Source organism: Oncorhynchus keta, chromosome 19, assembly GCF_023373465.1.
Source record: "Oncorhynchus keta strain PuntledgeMale-10-30-2019 chromosome 19, Oket_V2, whole genome shotgun sequence".
NCBI classification, from domain to species: domain Eukaryota; kingdom Metazoa; phylum Chordata; class Actinopteri; order Salmoniformes; family Salmonidae; genus Oncorhynchus; species Oncorhynchus keta.
Genome location: NC_068439.1, coordinates 56,500,368 through 56,507,879, shown reverse-complemented (window position 1 = coordinate 56,507,879; position 7,512 = coordinate 56,500,368).

Here is a 7,512-nt window from a genome sequence, read left to right as displayed (position 1 = left end):
GGGACTCCCTAAATCTTTCTCAGATTATTACCAATCCCACAAGGTATGGCTCCAAACACCCAGAAAAGGTTACTCTTCTTGATGTTATCCTCACAAATAATCCTGATAGGAATCGGTGTGGTGTTTTCTGTAATGACCTTAGTGATCACTGTTTCACAGCCTGTGTTCGTAATGGCTGTTCGGTGAAACGACCTGTCCTGATTTGTCATAGACTCTTGCTAAAAAACCTTTAGGAGCAAACCTTCCTTCATGAACTGGCCTCTGTAAAATGTTATAGAATCAGCTTGATCCCCTCTGTCGAAGACGATTGGACCTTTTTTGATACTTTCTGTGGTATGGTTAACAAACATGCCCCCATAAAGAAAATGAGAATTAAAAACAGGTTCAGCCCCTGGTTCTACCATGGTCTTGCAGAGTTACTCCACCTTAATAATTGCATTTGGCGAAAGGCTCGGCACGCGCATACTCAGACTGACTGGCTCTCGTTCAGGTAAATGAGAAATAAGTGCACTTAGGCTATCCGGAAGGCAAAGTGAGTTACTTTAACTTGTTATGGCTGGGGGCAGTATTGAGTAGCTTGGATGAATAAGGTGCCCAGCGTAAACTACCTGCTACTCAGGCCCAGTTGCTAATATATGCATATTATTAGTATATTTGGATAGAAAACACTCTGAAGTGTCTAAAACTGTTTGAATGATGTCTGTGAGTACATGTCGGTTGGTACATTATTGAAGATTTATGATAAAAACATCCTAAAGATTGATTCTATACATCGTTTGACATGTTTCTACGAACTGTAATATAACATTTCTGACTTTTCGTCTGAACTAAGCGATCGCGCATTGAGCATTTGGATTACTGGGCTAAACGGGTGAACAAAAAGGAGGTATTTGGACATAAATTATGGACTTTACTGAACATTTACATTTAAGTCATTTAGCAGACGCTCTTATCCAGAGCGACTTACAAATTGGTGCATTCACCTTATGACATCCAGTGGAACAGCCACTTTACAATAGTGCATCTAAATCTTTTAAGGGGGGTGAGAAGGATTACTTTATCCTATCCTAGGTATTCCTTAAAGAGGTGGGGTTTCAGGTGTCTCCGGAAGGTGGTGATTGACTCCGCTGTCCTGGCGTCGTGAGGGAGTGTGTTCCACCATTGGGGAGCCAGAGCAAACCAAACATTTATTGTGGAACTGGGATTCCTGGGAGTGCATTCTGATGGAGTGCATTCTGATGAAGATCATCAAAAGTAAGTGAATATTTATGTTATTTCTGACTTCTGTTGACTCCACAACATGGCGGATATCTGTATGGCTTGATTTGTTGTCTGAGCGCTGTACTCAGATTATTGCATGGTGTGCTTTTTCAGTAAAGCTTTTTTGAAATCTGACACAGCGTTTGCATTAAGGAGAAGTGTTTCTATAATTCCATGCATAATAGTTGTATCTTTTACCAATTTTTATTATGAGTATTTCTGTAAATTGATGTGGCTCTCTGCAAAATCACTGGATGTTTTGGAACTACTAAACAAAACACGCCAATGTAAACTCAGATATTTGTATATAAATATAAACTTTATCAAACATAACATATTGGGGAGAAGAAGTATTTGATACACTGCCGATTTTGCAGTGGTTTTCCTACTTACAAAGCATGTAGAGGTCTGTAATTTTTATCATAGGTACACTTTAACTGTGAGAGACGGAATCTAAAACAAAAATCCAGAAAATCACATTATATGAATTTTAAGTAATTAATACATTTTTATTGCATGACATAAGTATTTGATCTCCTACCAACCAGTAAGAATTCCGGCTCTCACAGACCTGTTAGTTTTTCTTTAAGAACCGCTCCTGTTCTCCACTCATTACCTGTATTAACTGCACCTGTTTGAACTCGTTACCTGTATTAAAGACACCTGTCCACACACTCAATCAAACAGACTCCAATCTCCCCACAATGGCCAAGACCAGAGAGCTGTGTAAGGACATCAGGGATAGAATTGTAGACCTGCACAAGGCTGGAATGGGCTACAGGACAATAGACAAGCAGCTTGGTGCGAAGGCAACATCTGTTGGCGCAATTATTAGAAAATGGAAGAAGTTCAAGATGACGGTCAATCACCCTCGGTCTGGGGCTCCATGCAAGATCTCACCTCATGGGGCATCAATGATCATGAGGAAGGTGAGGGATCAGCCCAGAACGACACGGCAGGACCTGGTCAATGACCTGAAAAGAGCTGGGACCACAGTCTCAAAGAAAACCATTAGTAGCACACTATGCCGTCATGGATTATAATCCTGCAGCGCACGCAAGGTCCCCCTGCCCAAGCCAGCTCATGTCCAGGCCCGTCTGAAGTTTGCCAATGACCATCTGGATGATCCAGAGGAGGAATGGGAAAAGGTCATGTGGTCTGATGAGACAAAAATAGAGCTTTTTGGTCTAAATTCCACTCGCGTGTTTAGAGGAAGAAGAAGGATGAGTACAACCCCAAGAACACCATCCCAACCGTGAAGCATGGAAACATCATTCTTTGGGGATGCTTTTCTGCAAAGGGGACAGGACGACTGCACCGTATTGAGGGGAGGATGGATGGGGCCATCCTGTATCGCGAGATCTTGGCCAACATCCTCCTTCCCTCAGTAAGAGCATTGAAGATGGGTCGTGGCTGGGTCTTCCAGCATGACAACGACCCGAAACACACAGCCAGGGCAACTAAGGAGTGGCTCCATAAGAAGCATCTCAAGGTCCTGGAGTGGCCTTGCCAGTCTCCAGACCTGAACCAAATAGAAAATCTTTGGAGGGAGCTGAAAGTCCGTATTGCCCAGCGATAGCCCCGAAACCTGAAGGATCTGGAGAAGGTCTGTATGGAGGAGTGGGCCAAAATCCCTGCTGCAGTGTGTGCAAACCTGGTCAAGAACTACAGGAAACGTATGATCTCTGTAATTGCAAACAAAGGTTTCTGTACCAAATATTAAGTTCTGCTTTTCTGATGTATCAAATACTTATGTCATGCAATAAAATGCAAATAAATACAATGTGATTTTCTGGATTTTTGTTTTAGATTCCGTCTCTCACATTTGAAGTGTACCTATGATACAAATTACAGACCTCTACATGCTTTGTAAGTAGGAAAACCTGCAAACTCGGTAGTGTATCAAATACTTGTTCTCCCCACTGTACATGTATTGTGTAACATGAAGTCCTATGAGTGTCATCTGATGAATATCATCAAAGGTTAGTGATTAATTTTCTCTATTTCTGCTTTTTGTGACTCCTCACTTTGGCTGGAAAAATTGCAGTTTTTTTCTGTGACTAGGTGCAGACCTAACATAATCGTTTGGTGTGCTTTCGTCGTAAAGCCTTTTTGAAATTGGACACTGTGGTGGGATTAACAAATTTATCTTTAAAATGGTGTAAAATACTTCTATGTTTGATTAATTTTAATTATGAGATTTCTGTTTTGAATTTGGCGCCTTGCACTTTCATTGGCTGTTGTCATATCGATCCCGTTAGCGGGGATTCAAGCCATGAGAAGTTTTTAAGGAGCAGTTCTCTCTCTGTGGGTCTAATCCAAGAAGTTTAGGAAAACAGTTAAAGACTTGGAGAATAAACTCTCCTCCTCACAGCTGCCATTGTCCCTTAATGTTGATGATGTGGTTGTTACTGACAAGAAGCACATGGCTGTGCTCTTTAATCACCACTTCATTAAGTCAACATTTCATCATCTCCCACTCCTTCTAATGTGACTATCCCTGATGCTTCTCCCTCTTTTCCCCCTGCCCCGATACAAAGTTTCTCTGAGTCACTGAGGCCGTGGTGATGAAGGAGCTCCTAAAACTTGACCCCAAAAAAACATCTGGGTCAGACAGATGTTTTAGATCCTTTCTTCTTTAGACCCTTTCTTCCAAGCCTATCTCTGACCTTTTTAACCTGTCTCTCCTCTTTGGGGAGGTTCCCATTGCTTGGAAGGCAGCCACCGTTCATCCTTTAGTTAAAGGGGAGATCAAGCCGATCTTAACTGATATAGGCCTATTTCTATTTTGCCCTGTTTATCAAAAGTGTTGGAAAAACTTGTCAATAAACAACTGACTGGCTTTCTTGATATCTATAGTATTCTCTCTGGTATGCAATCTGGTATCCGCTTAGGTCATGGATGTGTCACTGCAACCTTAAAGGTCCTCAATGATGTCACCATTGCCCTTGATTCTAAGCAATGCTGTGCTGCTATTTTTATTGACTTGGCCAAAGCTTTTGATATGGTAGACCATTCCATTATTTTGGGCCGGCTAAGGACTATTGGTGTCTACGAGGGGTCTTTGGCCTGGTTTGCTATCTAACTCTCTCCAAGAGGGCAGTGTACAGATGAAGGCGGAAGATTACATACACCTTAGCCAAATACATTTAAACTCTGTTTTTCACAATTCCTGACATTTAATCCTAGTAAGAATTCCCTGTCTTATGTCAGTTAGGATCACCACTTTATATGAATGTGAAATGTCCAAATAATAGTTGAGAGAATGATTTCTTTCAGCTTTTATTTCTTTCATCACATTCCCAGTGAGTCAGACGTTTACTTACACTCAAATAGTATTTGGTAGCATTGCCGTTAAATTGTTTAACTTGGATCAAACGTTTTGGGTTTCCACAAGCTTCCCACAATAAGTTGGGTGAATTTTGGCCCATTCCTCCTGACAGAGCTGGTGTAACTGAGTCAGGTTTATAGGCCTCCTTGCTCGCACACGCATTTTCAGTTCTGCCCACAAATGTTCTATAGGATTGAGGTCAGGGCTTTGTGATGGCCATTCCAATAACTTGACTTTGTTGTCCTTAAGCCATTTTGCCACAACTTTGGAAGTATGCTTGGGGTCATTGTTCATTTGGAAGACCCATTTGCGACCAAGCTTTAACTTCCTGACTGATGTCTTGAGATATTGCTACAATATATCCACATAATGTCCTTCCTCACGCTGCCATCTATTTTGTGAAGTGCACCAGTCCCTCCTCCAGCAAAGCACCCCCACAACATGATGCTGCCACCCTGTGCTTCATGGTTGGGATGGTGTTCTTCAGCTTGCAAGCCTCCCCCTTTTCCCTCCAAACATAATGATGGTCATTATGGCCAAACAGTTCTATTTTTGTTTCATCAGACCAGAGGACATTTATCCAAAAAGTACAATCTTTGTCCCCATGTGCAGTTGCAAACCGTAGACTGACTTTTTTTTATGGTGGTTTTGGAGCAGAGACTTCTTCCTTGCTGAGTGGCCTTTCAGGTTATGTCAATATAGGACTCGTTTTACAGTGGAAATAGATACTTTTGTTCCTGTTTCCTCCAGATTTTTCACAAGGTCCTTTGCTGTTGTTCTGGGATTGATTTGCACATTTCGCACCAAAGTACGTTTGTCTCCAGGAGACAGAACGCTTCTCCTTCATGAGCGGTATGACGGCTGAGTAGCCCCATGATGTTTATACTTGCCTACTATTGTTTGTACAGAGGAACGTGGTACCTTCATGCGTTTGGAAATTGCTCCCAAGGATGAACCAGACTTGTGAAGATCTACAATTGTTTTTCTGAGGTCTTGGCTGATTACTTTTGATTTTCCCATGATGTCAAGCAAAGAGGCACTGAGTTTGAAGGTAGGCCTTGAAAAACATCCACAGGTAAACCTCCAAATGACTCAAATTATGTCAATTAGCCTATCAGAAGCTTCTGAAGCCATGACATAATTTTCTGGAATTTTCCAAGCTGTTTAAAGGCAGTGTTTGTAAACTTCTCACCCACTGGAATTGTGACAGATTATTTCACTGTGTCTGTAAACAGTTGGAAAAATTACTTGTCATGCACAAAGTCGATGTCCTAACCGAGTTGCCAGAACTATAGTTTGTTAAGAAATTTGTTGAGGTTGAAAAACAAGTTTTAATGACTCCAACCTATGTAGACTTGCGACTTCAACTGTATAAAATCAGAAAATCTGCTGTCTCAGCTACTGCCTGTCACCAAGGGAGTATCCCAAGGCTCAATCATAGGCTCCACGCTCTTCTCAATTTACATCAACAACATAGCTCAGGCAGTAGGAAGCTCTCTCATCCATTTATATGCAGATAAGTCTCAAACTCAGCTGGCCCCTCCCTGGATTTTGTGTTAAATGCTCTACAACAAAGCTTTCTTAGTGTTCAACAAGCTTTCTCTACCCTTAACCTTGTTCTGAACACCTCCAAAACAAAAGTCATGTGGTTTGGTAAGAAGAATTACCCCTCTCCCCACAGGTGTCATTGCTACCTTTGAGGGTTTAGAGCTTGAGGTAATCACCTCATACAAGTACTTGGGAGTATGGCTAGACGGTACACTGTCCTTCTCTCAGCACATTTCAAAGCGGCAGGCAAAAGTTAAATCTAGACTTGGTTTTATCTATCGTAATCGCTCCTTTTTCACACCAGCTGCCAATTAACCCCGATTCCGATGACCGTCCTACCCATGCCAGATTACCGAGACATAATTTATAGATCGGCAGGTAATGGTGCTCTTGAGAGGCTAGATGTTCTTTTCCATTCGGCCATCAAATGTGCCACCAATGCTCCTTAACACATCACTGCACTCTATCCTCCTCTGTAAACTGGTCATCTCTGTATACCCGTCACAAGACCTACTGGATTATGCTTATTTATAAAACCCTCACTCCCTGCCTGAGAAACCTACTGCAGCCTTCATCCTCCACATACAGCTGCTCTGCCAGTCACATTCTGTTAAAGGTCCCCAAAGCACACACATCCGTGTCGCTCGTCTTTTCAGTTCACTGCAGCTAGCAACTGGAACGAGCTGCAACACTCAAATGGACAGTTCTCAATCTCTTCATTCAAAGAATCAATCATGGACACTGACAGTTGTGGCTGCATTGTGTGATGTATTGTTCTCTGTGCACCGTTTATCCCATGTTGCTACCTTGCTATGTTGTCGTCTTATGTGTTGTCTCTAGTCGTGATGTTTTGTCCTATATTTATATATTTTTTTAATCCCAGCCACAGGAGGCCTTTTGGTAGTCCAGTGTTTTCCACCAACATCGACAAAACATCAGTTTATAAAATTTCTCATAGAAGAACGTTGTCGCATCCCTCCAATAGAGTTCCAGACACTTGTAGAATCTAGGCATTGAAGCTGTTCTGGCTCGTGGCGGCCCAACACCCTATATCCAAAGGACTGTCTTCTGGATGTGTTAGCTGAACTGTATTATTGATGCTAAAACCTTTTGTAATTAAATGTATCCCTTGCTGTCCATTTTTCATGTGTAATGCGAATTGTTTGACATCTTAATTTTGTTAAAATATGCATGCTTTTTATTAATTCAGACTAATATCACTAAGATTATCAGGCTTGAGCAACCATGTTTCCATACAATTTTTTCCAGAGAAACATCACCGGACATAGGGTAGCCATCGAACAACAGTATTAACAAGCATTCTTTTAATCATTTGTCTTGCAGTTAGTCGTCATTAAACCCCCAAAACATAA